We start from the raw sequence: 20,094 nt of genomic DNA, 5'->3' as shown, positions 1-20,094 counted from the left end.
ACTTTTTGCAAGGGTATTATTCATATTTTCCAATCACATTTTCATCTGGAGCTTACAAGGCACCGTAATATTCCACTTGAAACTTGAAACGCCGCTCCAACCCCCGCGCGATACTTTTATTCGCACACGGAGCCACCCTTGGCAAACGTAACCTATTTAAGATCGCTCTATCGATCCGACCTGGCATCAGATAACTGCGCCCGCCATCGTGATATTTCCGTGTACCCACTGTCACGCGCGACGTGGCTGACAAATGAGATAATAGCTGCAACGATGCTTGACGTTATTCGTCTTACTCTTGACCCGGTGTCCAACAACGGCTCCTTAGATTCCATTAAACCTGGACCCATTGTTCGCCGTCGAGAGTTCCGCGCGGCTCTCGTGTAGATCCGATCATTAGATCGGACGCTATCGCGTGTCTTCGATGTCACGTAGCATCGAGCAAAACGAACTTCACAGGGAAAGTCAGTCGATATCCCAACTTCCATTCGACCCTGTTATTCAAAACCTGTGCCCATCATCCAGCTCAGCGGTTCAACTTTACAGCTTTACACCTCAACTTTCGACATCACCGTACCTTCGCAACTTTGTCCCCCGTTCGTAACCCTCTATTCAGCAGCTGAACAGAGTTTCGCCCTCGAAACTCGTCGACAATTCGCGAGCAACCATGTAACGTCCATTCAGTCAAATATTCCACGGACCATTTAATTTCTTTCCTTCAACCCTCGACAAACTCCTGCGCGTCCCTCGTACAGATTCGTCCGCCATTCGACACTTACATCGCTGTCGCAATGAAATCGCGATTCCCTGTACGTTGCAAAGCTCCTCGAGCCAAACGAAGAAACGCAACGAACTCGCGATGAAAATACCAACGTTAATTATTCTCGAGCGAAATAATGAATTCGCGCAGGGATAATAAATACGTTTACAGGCGACAGTCTCGAGATCTGTCGCTCGTAAACAGAGCGAACCCTCACGTTTCTCTGGCTTAATTACCCCGCAGGCTGTGTATCACGTTAAAACCGTGGCGCGAGCACGTGGCCCCGGTTGATATTAATAATTAATAAGTCCCCGATCGTTTCAGCGGCGCATAAAGTTTGCATAATGCCGCGATCGCCGATAGCCGAGGCGGAGGCCGCTGGGTACCGAGGATAGATAGCGGATAGCGGCGGCGATTGGAAGTGACGTCGTTTAGGACGATTCCGGACCCGGGTCACGCACCACCCGGTTCTCCGCTAGTGCCTGGCAATATCGTACGTCTCGGGCAACGGTCAGCAGGAGTGATATTTATGTCGAGCCAGTCGCGGTAAATATGAAAAGGATGAAACAGGGCCACCGTTGGATTTACAGCCGCTGGCTCGCGCGGAATTCTCGTTACCACGGGAAATCGCGGTGGCTACTTTCTCGTGGTGCGTTCGAGCGGAACAATCGCGATCGTTTCGATCGAGAAGGTTTAGAACGAGGAGACTGAATTGAATAAAAAAAATTGTTTCCACGATTCTCGATGGGTAAGAGAATCGAATGAATTCTGCTCGAGTGTTCGATCATTCTCGTTAGGAATGGATCGATTGGCGCGAGTAACCTAGCGGATACGTGGTTCATCGAGAAGACGAACGCAGAGATGTTTGATTAATACTCAGCTTAATTCCTGCCGTCTAATCTCCTGGCTAGTGATTGATAACGCGTTCGCAGCCTCTCCTGTGCAGCTGGAAAACAGGGACGGAAGGGAAAAAGCAGCAGTGATGAGTCTCTCGTGCGGAATTAATTGAATTGACAACCCTTAACGTCCCTTCGTATTGTTCGACTGGTTCGCTCGATTAAGCCGCATCGACTGTTTCTACTTTCGTTTTCATCCGGTTACCAGCACTGTGTAACTGCTGTGCTCTCGAAAATAAACGCGAGCCTACGCGAGCCGTTCGAATGCGCGTATCCGCGGTCCGTTATTGCATCAGGGTTTAATTAATTGGCCGGTGTTCGTAATCGCCGCGCAGCTTCTAATTGCGAGCGTCGAAAGTTGCTGGGAATATATACGAAGCGGGCGGAGTTTCGTTATTTAACGCGTCTGAGGGCGCGCGTGCACCACCCCCGGGTTAATGTTAATGGGTTAATGTTTCGAACTTTGGGAAAAGTCGGGAATGGATTGAGCGATTACGTGGTAATGCGAGTGTTACAGTTGAAACGGGTATTTTCACAGCCCACGTTAATTCTGACAAATCCCTTTCGTTGGTCATTGGTTTTCGTTGGTTCGTCCTGAATTCGACGAAACCAGGGGTGTTGAAAAGTACTTTCCCTCCAGAGATGTTATTACACGAAATAGAAGCGAGCGTTAATGCATTTGTTATTGAAATAGCGAACGCAGCCATAATGTATGGAACGACTAGCTTGGGAGGATTATTCTTGGTGAAATTAATTGTTCCTACCCTCGTTCGCTATGCAAAGGTTGACCGATGGTTTCATTGCAATCTCCAGCATTTGCGAGGTTCCAAAGCGATTCGAATAGACGGTGCCGCGATGGAGGCCACTGTGCTCGAAAGGATTAAATTGGAGCACTTCTTTTCAGAAAGCGATTCAAAAGCCTTAACGTATTACTGGCATAGATTCTTTGGAATCTCGATTCACCGTTTGCGAAGCATCCTTAATGACAATTTCGCATAATCCCGCGCTACATTCACCGCGTGTTTGAGTGAATAAACTTTTTCCCTCCTACGCGTCAGAGCGCGTTGGCGCGCCTCGAAACATTCAAATCTCGTGATTCAGGGCCCGTTGAATTCTCAATTAGAAGGCGAACTCTTTAGCCACGTAGGAGGCGCATTCATTATCGTGTCATATGTGCGGCGCGCGCGCGCGCGCGCGCATGCAAAGACAAAATAAAAGGGGGAAGAGAAAAGAGGAAAAAAGGGAACATCAGACACGCGAACTCTTCAAAGACCGTAAAAAGACACGGGGCCCGCGTGTAACTCGCGGCGCAAAACGAAGCGATTAAACGCCAACGGTGCCCGCGCGTTAGCACGCACGGCTCTTAATTAACGCGGGCATTTAAAAACGCTGCGACGAGGGATGACCAAGATTAATTCACGCCTCTCGCCCCGTGGTATTTGCGTCCAATAAAAGTAAATGCTCGCGGAGGCATTTATATTGGCTGAAATTTCGCGCCGCTTAATTAACGACCTCGAGACTCCATTAGACGGTTAGGTCAACGGCTATGAAGTAACCAGTCGCTCGTACAATCTCTCTTCCTTTTTTTTAATATAACACAAAAATTTATACTTCATTATTCCACACATCTTTGCACCTCTCGTACGGCAATTAGTACGTTTTATCGCGGTACTTTCAAGAGTCAACAACAAAAAGTGTCTCCCGAGCAGAAACTTCAAAGGAGTTTATTCGATGTGGCGAGGAGAAAAAAAAAGAGAAAAAGAGGAGGAGAGTATCAGGACGCCTCTCGAGTAGACGTATAAATGACCGCCGACTGTGAACACGTCAAGGGGACCTCCCACTGTAATAGAGTCCGCCTAAATGACAGTGTAATTAAAAACACCGGTCCCATGGGCGCGCGTGGCGATGACGCCGTCATCGCGGCCATCAAAGCGTTCTGCGCGGTTCCAAAGGACCGTGGATGGCCGACGGCAGTCGAACAGAGCCCCTTTCGACGCACAGTCGAGGCTGACACGGTGGACCGTCGCGTTTATAAATTACCGTATATTTGTCCGGCGAAATTCTTAATTAAGCTATCGACCATGATGAAAACGCTAATGTAACCGGACACGCTGAAAGGGGCCAGAGGAGCAGAAAGACAGGCGATCGTTTAATTAGCCGAGGCGATGAGATTGATTTTGCTTAATCGCGCGAAAATTGACGGCGATGGGATCCGAGGGAATTTTGAAGCAACGTTTGAACGGTGTTTCGTATCGGCTAACGTTAACTTTCACTCGAGTTTAAAGGGGAGATCGTACGACGACGCCTCTGATCGCGAGGTATTCTTCTTATACGATTTGCAAATCTGCTGTCCACGTAAACGAATACTAGTTAGGGGTCTAAATTTGGCATTCCCTTTCTCTAACGCAAACCTGGAACAGAGATAGAGGAAAATGTCAGATAAATTATTTGCTCCACTTTGCCGCGCGTCCGAGTCTATCTTTTGCTCGGATAACCGCGTTTTATTTCGTGTCGCAGCGACGTTTCGTCGTTGGGACGTCGCCGTTCAAAGAGGACCATCATCCTGAATATTTCACCGTCTCCACTTTGCTCTCCCTCAATCAGGCCTCCCGTTTCCAGAGTCACTGACCCGCGCTGGATGGTTGACAGACGCGTAGTCAGCATTCTCTTACCATTGCTACCCTCGACGCACGCAGTTCCGTGGAAAAAATGCGGGTCGCGGTGTTCCCACAATTTTCTACCGCCATTCGTCAACTGATACCTTTTAAACGGTAACATTCACGCGTTTCACTTTTGCACACTCTATTCTACACCAATTTAGCGACTTGCAAATTACTTTCTACAAACGTTTCACACTTATTTTAATAATATCCTTTATCTGAAACTTTTCCATCTAAATCTACGATTCCAAGTGGAATACTAAATTTTTTGCTTCGTTCTATATATTTATATTAGAAGCTCCTTCGAATTTCCGTATCCGAAACGAGGGTTTTTTTTTCTTCAGAACTTAGGAAGGAGAAGTGGACGACTCCAGTGGAATCGGACCGTTGCAGAGCAGACGCTGCGAGCCAATCCTCCGGCGGACTTGTTAGAACGGCGAGAAAAACCGGAAGCCCGCGGTATACAGCGAATCGAACAAACGTGAGCGAATTTCCGGATCGGGGATCCGCGTGGCCCGAGTCGTGCAATTTAAGCGTGCTGCTGGCCGGTTCGTTGCGGTCCAAGGAAAAAGAGGGCCGCGAGAGACTCGGACGGAACCGAGGAATTAGGGGCGAGAAATAAAGCCGGGAAAATAAACGCGAGTTACAAAAAAAAAAGAACGAAACTGTACAAAGGAAAGGAACGTTGGAGAACAATTAACAAGAGTTAGAAATGAAAACGAATACTTAAAAAAATCCTCACCCTTGGAAATGGCGAAAGTAATTACGGAAAAACGAAACCTTCATACTTTGAACTCTGTGACTATACATGCGTGGTCAATGTTGAATATGCTCTGCAAAGCTGACTTGAGATTCCTTGCGAAACGACGAATAATTAATACCAAACGTTCAATTATTAAGATTAACAAACTTGACGATATTGATGTTCAAATAAAGCGTGAGAGTGTCCAAAGAACTCTGCTTTCTTTTTCTTTCGAGAAGAGAAAAAGGGTAAAACAGACGAGGAATCGGCGAAGATGGAAACGTGCCCTATGAAATGGAACGCTGTGTAAAGAACAGAAGCGAACGGAGAGGGGGACGAAGAAAGGAAGGAAATAAAGAAAATCGCAAAGAGGAAACCACCGCGACGACAGGGTTGTCGCGGTCGCTACAAACGAGATAAACTTTCACGATTTTCCCTCTCATTCGCGGGCGGCGCACGACCGTGAATATAAACAGGTTTTCCCAGCCGAATGTGCCTCCCCTCGCGTTCGCCCCAGCGCTCTCAGCGCCCATAGAAAATCTACGACAATTCAGACGTGCCACCGCGTATACGAGAGAGGAACGGCCTTGCACAGGGGGTGACTGCAGTCGAGGGTAAAAATGGGGCGCGCACGGGGGTGGTTCGGCTAGGCGGGAGAGGAAGGAAAGTACCGTGGGCGATGTCGCGCTCGTTGCCGCTCAATTCCGCGTGAAAACGTTTTCGGGGCTGATACACGCGGCCATTGTGCCGTGGAAACGCGGATGCATGCGTCCTACTCGTGGAAATCGAGGATGATCTCGCGTTACAGTGTAGTTGGGGTGCGAAGGCTACGACTGAGAATGGATAATGTCTATGGAAAATTGTAGAACCAAGATATGAACGTATAAACGTGGAACAAAAAAACCTTTAGACATTTACCACTGTCATTCTCTTCTTCTTTGACTCTCGTGGGATCTAGCATCGACCCTCGTTGTCTGAGAACAACGCCAAGCGTTCCAAACGAACATCGTCGCTTCGCAAACAAGAATTTCGACCGTTGCAATAACCGAGGATCGCGTCGATGGCTATCCAGCGGCGAGCAACCACGTTGCGTGTAACGAGAGAGGCGTAGAAATCGGTAGAATCGCGGAATCGCTCGGCTTAAGCGCGAATCGAGCCCGTTTTCGTGGCGAGGGGGGCAGCAGCCAAGGCAGAAATAAACGGGGGGGCTGAAGGAAGTTCACCGTTCAGCGGGCAAGTTTTGCGAGCGCAACGAGCAACTAACTGCGTTAATGATCAGCCGGGGCAATTACCCGTAATTGAAGCGAATTCATTAAACCGTGGCTATTAACGGAACTCGTCGAGCTAGGAGATAAACGGCCAGATGGGTAAATATTGAGTGACAGCGAGTACAGCTCGATGCGCGGGCCTGGTTTAGAAAGCCTGGCCGTGTTCTGCCGAGCCGAACCCCGGCGATTATTAACGACGAACCAGGAAGCTTGAGAAATTAGACGCTGTGCTCCTAGGTATTTACGATCCTGCTGTTCTTGGTAATTAGTTTTCGTTCCTCGTCGTGTTTTGCATAGGACGCCGTTAGAAAGACTACGAATGTGTGCTTTTAATAAGGATGCGACGTGGTGGATGACGAAGACGTTTAGCCATTTTCAGGACCATTTTAAATACTAAACGTCGCAGAGCTGAAAGTCAGAGAGTTAAACTACCGTACAATGGAGGATCTTGTAATACATTTCGTATGAAAATATAAAATACAAAATATTCTTCTTAGCAGAGAAAATGCAACGATAGAAAAGCCGCAGAGAGAAAGGTGGCATTGTTAAACACAGTGGGTCTCTCTGTTCCGCGAGTAAACCTTCGAGCTGAGTCCATTCGGAACCGAACGCATCCAATCCTCCAATTCCTTCTCCCGTCCCGACGTTGGTGGCGAAAAAACGCGTTCACAGACGAACGACCGCGAAGTGTGGCGTGAAATCGCGTCGAAAGGAAACGGGGAAGACTGTCAGGTGCTGGGAAACGTCTCGAGATATCCTGCGGGAAATCGGTCGCGAACGACGACTCGATGGAACAGCCACCCGGAAAGGGTCAAAATGGCGGCCGCCAGGAACGCTTTTTTTTACGAGTCCAATAAATCGGATACAACCCGCGCACGGTGATAGGTAAATTCGATTTATGGCGGGCCAATAAATAATACCGCGGGGGCACGTTTCAATTATATTCGAGAACGGTACGCGTCCCTCGAGGATCGACTATTACTTCGACGTGGACCTTCGTACTCGCCGCAGGACGTTTCTGGTACCTTCAGCTTCTCGTTTTGGGATTTTTGTGCGATTGCGTCGAGAGAGATTGGAGTTTTCGATCACTCTTCGCGATGAAATAAAGATAATGTGTGTTTATTATTGTCAACGTTGTTAAAAGAAAATTGTTGGACGGCCATTTCCCAAGAATCGTGCTCTCGATTCCATGACGAACTGGAAACAATACATTTTCCCTGATAGAACGTTCGTTAATAGACTGGCTCGACAGCAGAACAGCGCAGACGGTTAATCGATCGAGAAAAAATCCAACTTGGACGGAAACACACCGATTATCGATCGAATTCCGCGTTCGTTATCGATTTTTCGTAGCCGATTCTCTGGAATTGGCGTACAACGCGGCTAATAAAGCGCGTTATTGACAAAGCTGACGGATAAATGGCGCAAACGGCTCGGGAGCGGCGTTCTAAGTTACACGGGGCACGTCGCGTCCGGTAATAAAATGAAATTTGTCAGTGCTACAAACCGGTTCCCATCCAACGGTGATTTATCGCGGTGAGCATCGTATTAACGCGCGAATCGCTCAGGATACCCGTTTCCTTTTCCGCGAGCAGCAGAATTTGCCGAGGTGGGTATAATTAGTGTCGGGCGATTAGTCGATTAATGACGTGGATGCGGGCTGCCGGATATTCGATCGAACAGACTCGTAATTGAAAGATGAATTTATAAGGAGGGAACCCCCGTTCCTGCGGCCATAATTCTCAGCGAATATTTCATGAATTTTATATTCCTATTTGTATGGAATATTGATTCGATATAGAAGTGATTGATGCACAAGATCCCTTCCGATATCTCGATCCTTTTAATCTTTGCGGCTCGAAATTTATCCTCTCCCTTTCTCGAGTGGCAAAAATTAACATTAATACAACAAGTGATTACTTAAACTACATTCCATACTAATATACTTAAAAACAAATCTTTTTTAACTCAGTGTTCCGTCAACGTCTTCACTTTCAGCAGATTGTCGACCAGCAATTTTACAGAGTATAGTGATTGAATATGAAGGTAAAACAATCTAAATAAATTTTAATAAACTCTTATGCACAACGAATTAAAATAAAACTTGGAATATATCTTCTCTCATGAAATAGATAATGCAAGCGCGAACACGTGTTACCTCGTGACCTATCAACGACGCGTTCATTTCAACAATAATCGATAGGTAAAGTTCACTGAAATGCTGCAAAGTGCATATATAGAACGTTCCCCCTGAATTTCAATAGTATCTAGAAAAGAACGAGGTTCCCTAATAGGCTGGCTATTCGAGCGTGCACTGACGAATGTTTACACGCGAATCCCCGTGGAACGAAGTCTAATAATGCGGCGGTCGATGATTTAACAGGCTAATTACGCGTTACGAGCAACGAACGGCCGTGCACGGCAGCCGGTGTGTATCGTTATCGTCATAAACGCCGGATTTGCATTCTTCGACGGCGCGCAAGTTTTAATTATATGAAAACAGCCGGGCCACGCTTATCCGTAATCAGCGTGGTGTGCCTTCTAAAATCCGCCGTGGCTGGATTAATTCGTAATGTCGCGTCGACGTTGCGACACGGGGAGTTAAATTCGGCTCGCGATAAATTCATGAAAGCGAGATAGTTGCCGGTTAGTCAGACGAATAATCCGTTCGAGCGGAGATTATCGAGGATTTACATGTCCACGCCTTCGACAGTTGCGTTTTCTACGGACTAGCATCGATAATACGATTGCCTGGTAATCGTTTTTTTCGTTACACCTTGCGTACCTGTTGGCTCGTGATTGGGAAATTTCATTCTCTCACCGTCCGTTTCGATGGAATCCGCGCACCACCGTGAACCGGAGGAGCAAGTGAACCGAACAACCGGCGCAAATACGCGGAAACCGGAAACGTGCAAGCTCGCCAATATCGATGGGCTATATTTCGAGACTAGTACCATCGAAATGAAGATTGGACGCAATAAAATCTGGCGTAGAGTGCGTGCAATCTACGATAACCTGTATGTAAATGCTTCCTCCGAGAAGCGGCGAGAGGTATACGAGCCACCGTAAAATTTAAGCTGACTTTCGCCCGACGATTGCCACAAAATTTCTCTCCCCCTTGAAAAAGAAAAAAAACCGAGTTCGTACTCTATTTTTCTCCAGATTACCTTTCTGTGAAACGAAATACGTACTAAAGGAACGAAACGACCGGGCGTCCATCACGGAAAATCGTAATCGCGCCTGCAGTTGGCATCCTGAGCTATTTGTGGACCGATTAAATGAACTCGAACAGCGTTCATTTTCCGAAGGAAACAACAGGAATAGAGAATACCGGATAAGTTCCGTGGAATCGTCGCGCGAAGGGACGAAGCGGTCGTAACGAGCCAGCGCAAGGGGTGGCTGCTGGCGGATGCTTTCCAGCAAACGGAAAGCAGCCACCGAGAGCGGCGAACTATCGTTCCGTGTATGCGCCCGCGAAAGTGCCGCGACGCTCGAGGACGCTGCGGGAAGTGAATGGGCACTTGCATTAAGTTAAACAAGTTGCAGTTGAGCCGCGTGTGCGTTCAGGGGGGCGCGGGCCGTCGCGCCCTGCGAGACACACTCGTTCGAGGGCCTCAATTTTCGCGGCTCTCGCCTCCGTTACGAGGGCATTGCCTGAATCAACGATCCCCTCGAAGTTTCCGAGTGCTGCCACCGCGAAATTAAAATTCCTGCCCGTCCTCTTCCCGCGCCTCCGCGGCGCACCGCGCTCGCGTGCAATTTTTCGTCGCGATCGTCAGGGCGTGGGCGCGAAACTGGCGACACTTGCATTCTTCTCGACGGTTCTCCAACGTTAATAAACGAGCTACGCAGGACCTCGCGATGAGAGTGCAGATGTAACCAACGAAACTAATTTAGTACGTTCGTGGAGAGATGTTTGCTCTTGGACCAGGGGTGGTCTTAACGCAGTCGATCGCTCTGAACGCGTTCTGTAATCAACGATAAGAAGAATAAACTGAAAGTATTTATTTGATTTTTGATATTGGTGATATAATAATATATAAATCAGTTTATTTGATGTTAGCAAAATTTTAAAATGTTTGTATACCACACTCGCCTCACAGATTAAAGATAACCTAGCACCGTATATTAATCACTTATAATCACGATTATTTAAGCTACAATTGTATTCGATTTAAACAAAATCGGTACTTACACGACAATGTTCACTGCTGATGAATAAGATGAAAGTGGAGCTGCAAATTGACACTTTCACTGCACATACAAGTGAACCACTGGCGCGGTAACGAAACGAAAATCACGACAAGCGCGACATTGGTGACACGCGAGGTCCAACACGAACGACAGCAGCAATCCGACTGAGGAAATACCAAGATTATTTCGTCCTCTATGCAAAAACGCTGAATACTCCGTACTGCTTCGATATCGTTTTCCAGGAAAATTGGGAACGCGTTCCGCGACGCTCAACAATATTTACATTCATACATCCAGTTTTCGTGTGCGCTCTGGTCGCAATATCGATAGACTTGGATTCTTTTCGTGGAAGTGTCGCTATTATGCTCAGTCCTAGAGTATTGCAGAATATTGCTCGCGTTTCAGAGCTCATTTGACGTTTCGATTCAACATTCTATGATATTGGACCAGGAAAATATAATTGAAACGGCTGAGAGGGAAAAAGTGTTGCGTTGCGAATAATTAAAAGTCCTCGTTCGTTCAAAAATGTAATGAACCGTATGAAGCTTGTAAAAAACGGGACGTGTAAAAAGATTTCACAGTAGATCGCATTATTTGTAAAACTGTAATTTTCACCAAATCCCACGCATGTACTGTTACATGATGTTAATTTCATGGAACAGAGAAAAAGGGAGAAAGCAATCGCACTATTTTAAACAAAAAACTTGTTCAATATGCTTCCATCGAAAACGATCTCACGAAAAAGCTATCTACAGGGCGGAAATTACGATCTTGAACATGAGTATACTTCTACGATAGCTAAACCCTGATATCTCTCAAGAAAATTGGATTTATGAATGACAAGAAGCTACCAGAAAATATTGATACGCTGTAACTAAAACGTACGTCACCCCTCGATTAAAAATCGACAGCCTAATACGTAACGCAGCCCACAGTCCATTAACCCATCGACATCCGCATCCGCTCAACCACTTTAACCCTCGAAACGAACCCCAAGCATCATCCGGCTCTAACCACCGACCCACTAACCTACCCGCAACCCTAAACACGATCGAACCTCCTCAACGCTCGTCAGGCCACGTAACGCGTCCACAGTCAGCAAGGGTAGCCGTCGACGCAGGCTTATCGACGCCCTTATTCTGCATATGAACGTAACTTGGGTCCCGGGTCGCAGCTGGGACGACGACGTGTGGAGAGTGTCGAGGCTCCTTCGCCTCTCCAACAAATCGTGCGCGGAATTTTCGTGGCAGCTCGCGTCTAAAGCGCAGGTTTTACTCGCGCTAGTTTCGCCCAACCCCCGATGGTTCAGCCAAGACGTTACGCAGGGGTTGGTTGGTTCACGGGGTTACGCTGGCTCGCGGCGTAAACATTAATTTCCGCGAACAGAACACAAGGGTTCATTATGGTATCACGTAAGGTATCAAATTTTCCGCAGGTGGTTGGGCGCGGAAATTACGGCGCATCTCGTTACGGCGAGGCGACGAGAATTAGCCAACTTTCGTTGGCGAGCAGCGTTGGAAGAAGAGAAGAGAAGCTCCTGAGGGGTCGTCGCAGATCCGCAGACGTCTGTCTTCTTGACGTAGGCGCATATCCTACCGCGAGTTTTCGAATTCATTTGGTCTACGTTTATCATGCGAACTTCGAATCTCAATTTTTGATTCTGGCATTCGTATAATTTTATTACGAGTTCCATCTTGTTTCAGAATTACTACTCTCGTTCTGAAAGTGTAACTAAATTGTGGCCACGGTGAAGTTGCCGTCGAACGCACTTTATAGTTCACTCAAAATCCTCTTTCGCAAAATTACGATCGGTGCCCGCGTTCGACCGTTAATCCTTCGCTGAGAACAGGCTCGTAAAACCAATACGAATTGCGGGCGTCAATTTGAAGGCGGTTAAACACTAATTCCATCGTTTCTCCGCGTTCGCTGCGAGGAAATATCGCACCTATTAGTGTCGGTACTCTAACACCCGTAACACTCCTGAAGTAACCAAACGAATTTACTTCAAACCAACCGCACGTCGACCGTTCCAGTAATAAAGTTCTCTCAGTGATGTATCAAAATCGAGTCCCCTTCAACTATTAAAATCAATTTATTTCACATCAGAGTCAAACGAACCATAAGACTACATACGTCTCACCACCATTTCTACCTAATTAAAAACTCTCAAAATAACTATCAAAAGCAACAAATAGTTTCTAAACATAAAAACGCAGATCTGATTTCCCGCAAGCTTAAACGTTGTACGCGAGATGCTTTCGAAGTGACATTCGAGGCTGGCCACGATCCTCTAGAACCGGTACTTTTGCCATTTAAACGGCGCTACTGGTTTATTCTCAAAGATGGCGGTCCATTCTACCAATACTCAGGAGTTGCGAACCGCATTCGCGACATAAAGATCAAAGATTACCAAGGTAAACCGCGCGGCACGCAGAACGCGGGCCATTCACGGTGGCCATTTACACGTGGACACGACGAGAAGCGCGGCAGTTACGTAAATCGTTGGCGGTGGCAACTATTCGAGACACGTCGCTGGTCTTTTGGAGAACGGCCGCGACTTCCGCCCGTGAGATTTCGCGGGGAGGGCGACCGTCGAAGATCGTGAACGAGGATAGCCGGTCGCCTAGGGTTGAGACGTGACCATCGCCGTTCCGTGTGATAAGGGAAGAAGGAGGTAGGTAAGGGCTGGGTTGCTCTGCCTTTTGCATAATTTGCCGTTCGAGGAACGGCATGGCTAATGAACTGCTAAACGAGCTCACGGTTTTAGCCGAGCAGGCAGAAACGGAAATTAACGCTGCGCGGCGAGCTACCGTTCCGTGGCGTGCATCGAGCTTCGCGAGTCTCCTCCACTTTTTGGTTAACATCCGTTTTTCGTTTCTCTCGGACGCACCGGATCGATCTCAAGATTTATGGTTCGCCAGTTGGTAGGGCAGCTTGAAGTTTATGGACGTCGAGAGGGTGTCGTAACGACAGAATTCAGTTGAAACTGTTCCTCTCGCAATTACGTCGACGACTCGCTATCGAGCTTATCGCGTGTTTCAATTTTATTGGAAAACACGCTGCCTCGCGCGAAGAGGAAACAGCCACGTGGCACGTGAAACGGTCATCCGCGATGCAAATCGCGTGCGAGGCCTCCCGCGGCGTGACGAGGCTCGAGTGTTAAGGGGGATGAAAATCCCGTGAAACCGTGTATTAACGCGAACGCCACGGACGCGGCAGGATGCGACGCGGACGTCGCGACGCCAAAACCACCGGTTGCCAGATCTTTCCCCCGTTTCCACGAACTTCCGTGCGAGGGACATCTTTATTCATGGCTGGCTTCCCCCGTGTTTGCGTTGGGGGAATGTTTTGTGGAATTTCGAGGTGATTAAACGCGGTTGCTTCCGTTGGTAGTTTACCATAGGCTCTGCTCGTGATCCCTCAGCATTTCGTTGAGGACTTTACAGTCGATCTCGCTGTTTGTCAGTCGACAAACGAACTTCGACGCGTCCTATCGTAAAAGAAGAAACGGCGCTGCTCGCGTCTCGTTCGAGTAAAGGACAGGACTGTTCAATTCCCCGCGCTCTCCGCGGTCCGATACATGAAACTCATTAAAAAGTTGGAAATTACCGTGAAAAGGGCACGGTAACTCCGACGGTGGCAAGTTTTAAGCGTGTTTAATGCCCGAAAAAAAAATTCTTTCCTGTCTCGCGAGCCGTGGCGCGACCGTTCCCGTTTCTTCGTCTCGTTCCTCTCCTCCCCATTTCTCTTTCTTTTAAATATTCATCCGCGAGAAGAAGTTCACCGATATCATGAAATATTCCCGTCGCTTCGTTCCACCTCCCTTTGTCCACTTTTTAGATACGTATATACCTCCGGGGAAATCAATATCCTCCAATTTCGCATGCCCTGAGACTTCGCGTATTTCTCGCGGGACCGATCCCTTTAGCGTCAGGGAAGAAACGTTATCCGCGTTTTAAGAAACACCGTACATCGAACGGCTCTTATTTTCACGACGGATTCGAACTCCGACGGGGGACCTGTTCCGTGGAGGAGTCGGAAAACCTCGTTTGGATACCGTTAACGTACTTCCACCACCATTTCCCACCGCCCTTCAACCGACTAAGTAGCTAAGATCTTTCCGCAGAACGATAAATTCAATTTATAGTCCAAGCAAAATTAGAAACTGAACTGCAACAGTTGGCAGCAGTAGCTACGGACGTGGACTCAGTTTCACGTCTACGATCGTCCGCCATTGTATCGTACAACTCGCACACTGGAACCAGGGAAGAAAAGAAATGCACAGGTGAAGCAGGGAAGCGGAGGAGGCGGAAAAGTTTCCGAGGCGGACATCACGGAGCCGTGATTACGGGAAATAAGCTCGTTCCAAATGCCAAGTGGACGTCTCGAATAGCGGGGACGGAACAGAAGGGAGGAGCCCAGGCTATACGTCCGCCGTCAGACAAGCCGCGAGTTTAATATAGCCTCGTTAGGTCGAAGCGTGTCCACCGTGGCAAAAGAAATCAGACCGTGGCCCAAGTAAAAGCGAAAAATTCATCCCCGTCTCGCCCTCCATCCACTGTGCGCCTGGCTCGCGGTGGGATTAATCTTCTCGAGCCGAGCAATTCCTCCGGGGTGGTTCCCGCGGGGACGTCTGTAGCGATTTGTCGCGGGCCCGCGACACCGTAACGCGGTTAAGGACTTTTTCTCGTCGCCGGTTATATTGTCCGACTATGAAAGTTCCACGGGAAAGTTGCCGACGCGATAACTTTGAACGTTGACGGATTGGAGCGGGAGAAATCGCGCGCGCGACGCCGCATGCATGACGACGCAGGAGGAAACCGTTGTCCCGGTGAATTTCTGGGTGGACTCCAGCGAATAGATGGGACCTGTGCGTCGGATGCACGACGAGGGACCCGTGTAAATTTGTATCCTTCGAATCGCACGAATTTTGGGGCTATGAATAACCAGAGAGGCAAAAGAAAGTGCGAGACAGTTTGGAAATTTCGAGTGGAAACTAAATCAACGCGAGACGATCTTCATCGAGCGAAACCTTCACGCGTAAAGATTTCATCGATCTGGCTGGTAGCGTGAAACCTTCTCAGAGTTAAAGTAAGCTCACGTTTACACAGTTGCGCGCGTATTACACAGCGATTTATATTCATTACAGCGTCTCTGGCTCATTAAAATGGATGAAAGCGGTATCTGCGATCTATGAAAAATTTCCCGCAGCTACGCGACGCGGTAAAGGGTGTCCGTGGCGAAAACGGAAAGGGCATCGACAGCGTCGACCAGCACGGTTTTGCTTTTCCCGACCAGACGCGTCGGACGCGATACAGTGACGCCTGGAAGACGTTTCGAGAATGGATCGAAAGCGTCGTTCAATCTTTGCCCAAGCGGGAACTCTTCGGAACTATGGATACGTATTCGACGTGTTCGAAATATATTATAGAGAATGGAGGCTTCAAGAAGATCGATCGCTTGTATAGATTCCTATTCACGAAAGAGACGTCTGAAAAATTAGAAAAGTGTAGTTATTCGCTCGACATCCTGTATCGTAACGCTCGAACATCTTCCTAATAGACTGAACAAACAACGTAACAGTTCTATACGAGAATTGTCGCTCTTTTGGATCGTGTAAATTGGAACAAAGTGCTCGCTAATTCCCAAATGTCCAAGTACATACATACCATTTTAACATCGAGTAGTTAATTGAATAAATTCTGGTTGCTTCTACAATTGACTGTCGCAAACTACCTAACGAATTACCATTAACGATACTTAAACAACACTCTTTACTCATCTAGTTCTGAATCTTATCGACAGCATCTAACGCCATCGCAGAAAGCTGGCTAAACCCTTCGCCCTTGCGTCCGCGAGAAAGAAAAGCGCTGTTTCCTGTAAGAAGTAAGGGGCCATCAACGGGACTACGTCGATAAGCACTCTCAGGATGGATTCACGGAGGGGTGAAGAGGCTCGCGTGACCGCAGGATGATCCCTCGAAGAGAGAGGCTCGCTCGTAATCCGGCCGAACCTCGAGGATAATCCAGTGTACGGCTCGTAACGCCGGCTGATCGAACCCTTTTATCCGTTTCGCCATTTACGTGTCCGTCCGTGTTACCACCCTTATCTTGGTACGCCCTCGCGACCCGCCCGTTTAAACGTCGATCCCCGCGTCGTGTTATCGGCTGGCTACCGGCGGGAGTCATCGGGAAACCCGGGTTTATCCACCGCGACGAGGAATCGCGGAAATCCGCGATACGTGGAAATCGATTATCCCGCGCTGGAATCATTTCCTCTCTTCTCGTTAACCACCGCAGCTGGGTATGGGAATTGCGAAGAATTTATGGTCGATATTGGGTCATTGTGACTTGGTTTGTTTCGTAATCAAAGGGGTGTAAAACTGTGGACATGGTCCAGAGTGATTTTGTCTTTCAAATATGAGAGATGATTGGTTTAAATATTTTTAGAGGGTGGATTTGTACGATAAGCATTTTCTTCTTTTGAAATTTGAGAAATTCTGATGGCATTTTCTCGAGAGACGTTTGAGCGTCTCGGATGTGGATATGTAATGGAAGGAATATCGAGGACTACATCGGATGCTTCTAATTAATTCAGTTCCTAATTAATTCAGCTCGAGGGGAACACACGGAGTAATGTCGATCCCCGAAATTGAAGAGGGCCACTGGGCTGAGGTCAGATGGTCCTGGACGAACGATCGATAAGAATAATAACAGTCTCGATCGAAGATCGCCGCTAATTGCAAGGAAAACGAGGGCTGGCTGGAGTTTACGTTTCATCTGTCCGTCGAGGGTGTTTGTCTTCCATCGTGAATGCTCAGCGAGCAAGAAAACGGACAAACTTCCCCCCCGTCACGATCATCATGGAAAGTCGGTGATTAAGGGAAACGATTTTCCCCTTAATTTCGCGTGAAACGAGGGAAAGGGCGGATCTTGGTTCTATCGTGGAAAATATTCACTTCTTAGTCAAATTCCAAATTGAATCTTGGTAGCTCTGATCAAATCGCAAACGAAAGTGAAATTATTAGACACCGTGGTAATCCTTGAAGTCTTCGTTTAACTATTTGAACTTTCACTTCTGTTCGCCATTCTTGGTCAGGATAAAAAAGAATGACTTCATCCTCGCGTCTAAAATGCAACGTTCTTTGTTCCTCTGCTTAAAATTCCTCAGTTTTATATTTAAAGATTCTTTTAACGTTGAGGCATTAAACAGAGGCATCGCCAAAGTCGTGAATGTTGAATTTCGCATCGGGAAAATAGGTATCATCGGTGAAAAACCGAAATGAAATTTCGAGGCGAGCATGGACGTCGTTTCTTTGCTCCCATTTATCTCTCGAGCGAGGAACGACCAACGAAATTCTTGCAATCAGAAGAAGAGAGGGAGAAAGAGAGAGTGAGAAAGAGAGAGAGAGAGAGAGAGAGAAAGAGTTGGGACAAAAGAGGAAGCCAGTGGCTGGAACGGATTTGAACGCGGGGCTCGAGATTTCCCGTGGAGCGAACGTCGGGATGAGCCACCTGCGACAAATTATGACCGAACGAAACCTTCCAATCGACACCATATTGTACCGCAAGGATTGCCGGGTCCCTGGCGGAAATCTATCGGAATTATTCCGCGTGTCGTAGCTTAAAAGGGCATTTTGTGTCGCGCGATATTGCAACGATATTTGTTAAGACAAGCGCAGCCCTAAAAACATTTCCTAATACAATTTTCCTAATCGCAACAAATTGGTAACCGTTTCAAAATTATTTTCTGATCTCTCATCGAGGATATAAAATTTTAATCAGCCTTTAATCTTGTTTCACGAGTTTTATCTGACATCGTTTTGAAAACAACTTTCGAGCGACTCGAAAATGTCTCCAGGTCTGCGTTGGGCATTAAAAAAGAGCAAGAACGAAAAAAGATTAATAGCGCCGTCCACATCGCTGGGATGACGCAGGCTAATTACTCAAAGGAGATGTCCGACGAGGCGAAAGAAGACGAAGCGACGGGGTGTTTTTGCGCGTAAAAACTGCGCGTTCTTTTTTCGAACGGCAGCTTCACGAGTTTTCATCGCGACGAGAGCCTGATTGAGGTGTTTCTTGCTGAGATGGATCTTCGTCGAACGGGATAGACGTAATGGCTCGATCGCAGGATCGAATCTGAACCTAATCTCGCCGCTACCACCGAGTAATTTGCACACTTTCTAATTCAAAAACTTCCCACACATAGAAAATCCCTAAACAGACTGTTTAAAGATGAAACATTCCTACTTTGTATCTCCCATAAAAGCTAAACTCCGTAATAAAATCTGTACACATCTTCCACAAGAAGAGAGAAGATATTCACTCGCGTCCTAAGTCCCAGCGTCGTCCTAAAATACCAACAAATCCATCACACCCGGCAGATTTTATCACCGCGCCAACGACAGCAATAAAAAAAGAAAAAGAAGAAGAAACGAAGCGATCTTTGGCATTCGAAAAATGGACCACCCTGAATCACGAGCGCCCCTCTTCGAGGAACGGTTGGTTCTCCACCGCCGCTCTTCTCTATCCACGAAAACATTTACGTCGATCTCTACCTGCTGCTCCTCTTCCACCGGATGGATCCACCAGCGTCATCGTCTTAAGCCCACGAAAAGAGGCTTACGCTGATTGACGGGGAAGTTAGCAGAACCGCTGGATCGACGGTTCACCATCCCGTCTCGACCCTCCCTCGCCTCGACCCGCTCGTATTAGAGCTATTCTTTATTTAGAGGTATTCTTCCGCGAGTGGGGTCGCCCCTCGTCCCACCCCATCGGCTCGACCCCATTTGACATGGACACGGAATCGCGTCGAGCGGAGGCCGTGTATCAACGGCGATGCCCTCGTAAGCCTGCTCTATGCGAGATTTCGAAAGCGATCCCTCCACCTGCCTGTCACGGGACACGAATCGGGACCGAGCAAATCCGATCGATCGTGATCTCCGTGGAATTAGAGATCTTGGCGGTCGTCTCGAAGGCCTGGCTACGCGGAGACTAGCCTGGAATTATGTTGGACGGAGGTTTCGTTCGTCTGTCTCTGACAGGGTGTTTCCACTGTCGGTCTGACTCCATTTTCGACAAGTGTTAGGCGTCTGTTGGTGTCCCTTTTTTTCAATCGCAAGATGTATCAAATTTCTGTGTCGTCCATGGGAATTATTCTTCTTCAGATTTATTAGAAGACTCTAACCAATGTCGTGTGAAAGTTACGCGATTCGAGCTACCCTAAAATATTAATTTTCGTCCACCCTCTGTTCGCCATCCGCTGGTGAATCGCAGTCGCATCGCGTGTCGCCCAAGTTTGCGGTGGAAACGTTTCAAGAGACAGCCGCATTGTTGGTTTAATTACAAGTCGCGGGACCAGCGACGGCTCGATGGAAGAAGCCCGCCGTAGGAGGATGCTCACGGTGAACAGGGTTGAAACGAGAGCCACTCGCTTTGCTCCAGCCTTAGACTCCAGCCGAACTTGAAATCCTCTCCGGCGTAAACGCTCGTTATCTACGATCTCGTATCAACCAGACGGGATCCCAGGCGATACGAGTCGCCAACGACGAAAGTTATGGATCGGCTCGGATGCT

The 20,094-nt window shown here is 47.8% G+C and overlaps 1 protein-coding gene across 1 annotated transcript in view; it reads right to left on the bottom strand.

The window, feature by feature from the left end:
• The window catches only part of Alpha-man-ia (alpha-Mannosidase class I a), a 430,149-nt gene that overhangs the window by 360,754 nt on the left and 49,301 nt on the right, over positions 1–20,094 (bottom strand). The gene's annotated exons all lie outside the window — the stretch shown is intronic.

Source organism: Xylocopa sonorina, chromosome 2 (assembly GCF_050948175.1).
Source record: "Xylocopa sonorina isolate GNS202 chromosome 2, iyXylSono1_principal, whole genome shotgun sequence".
Taxonomy (NCBI): Eukaryota; Metazoa; Arthropoda; class Insecta; order Hymenoptera; family Apidae; genus Xylocopa; species Xylocopa sonorina.
This window is presented reverse-complemented; position numbering and strand designations above follow the sequence as displayed.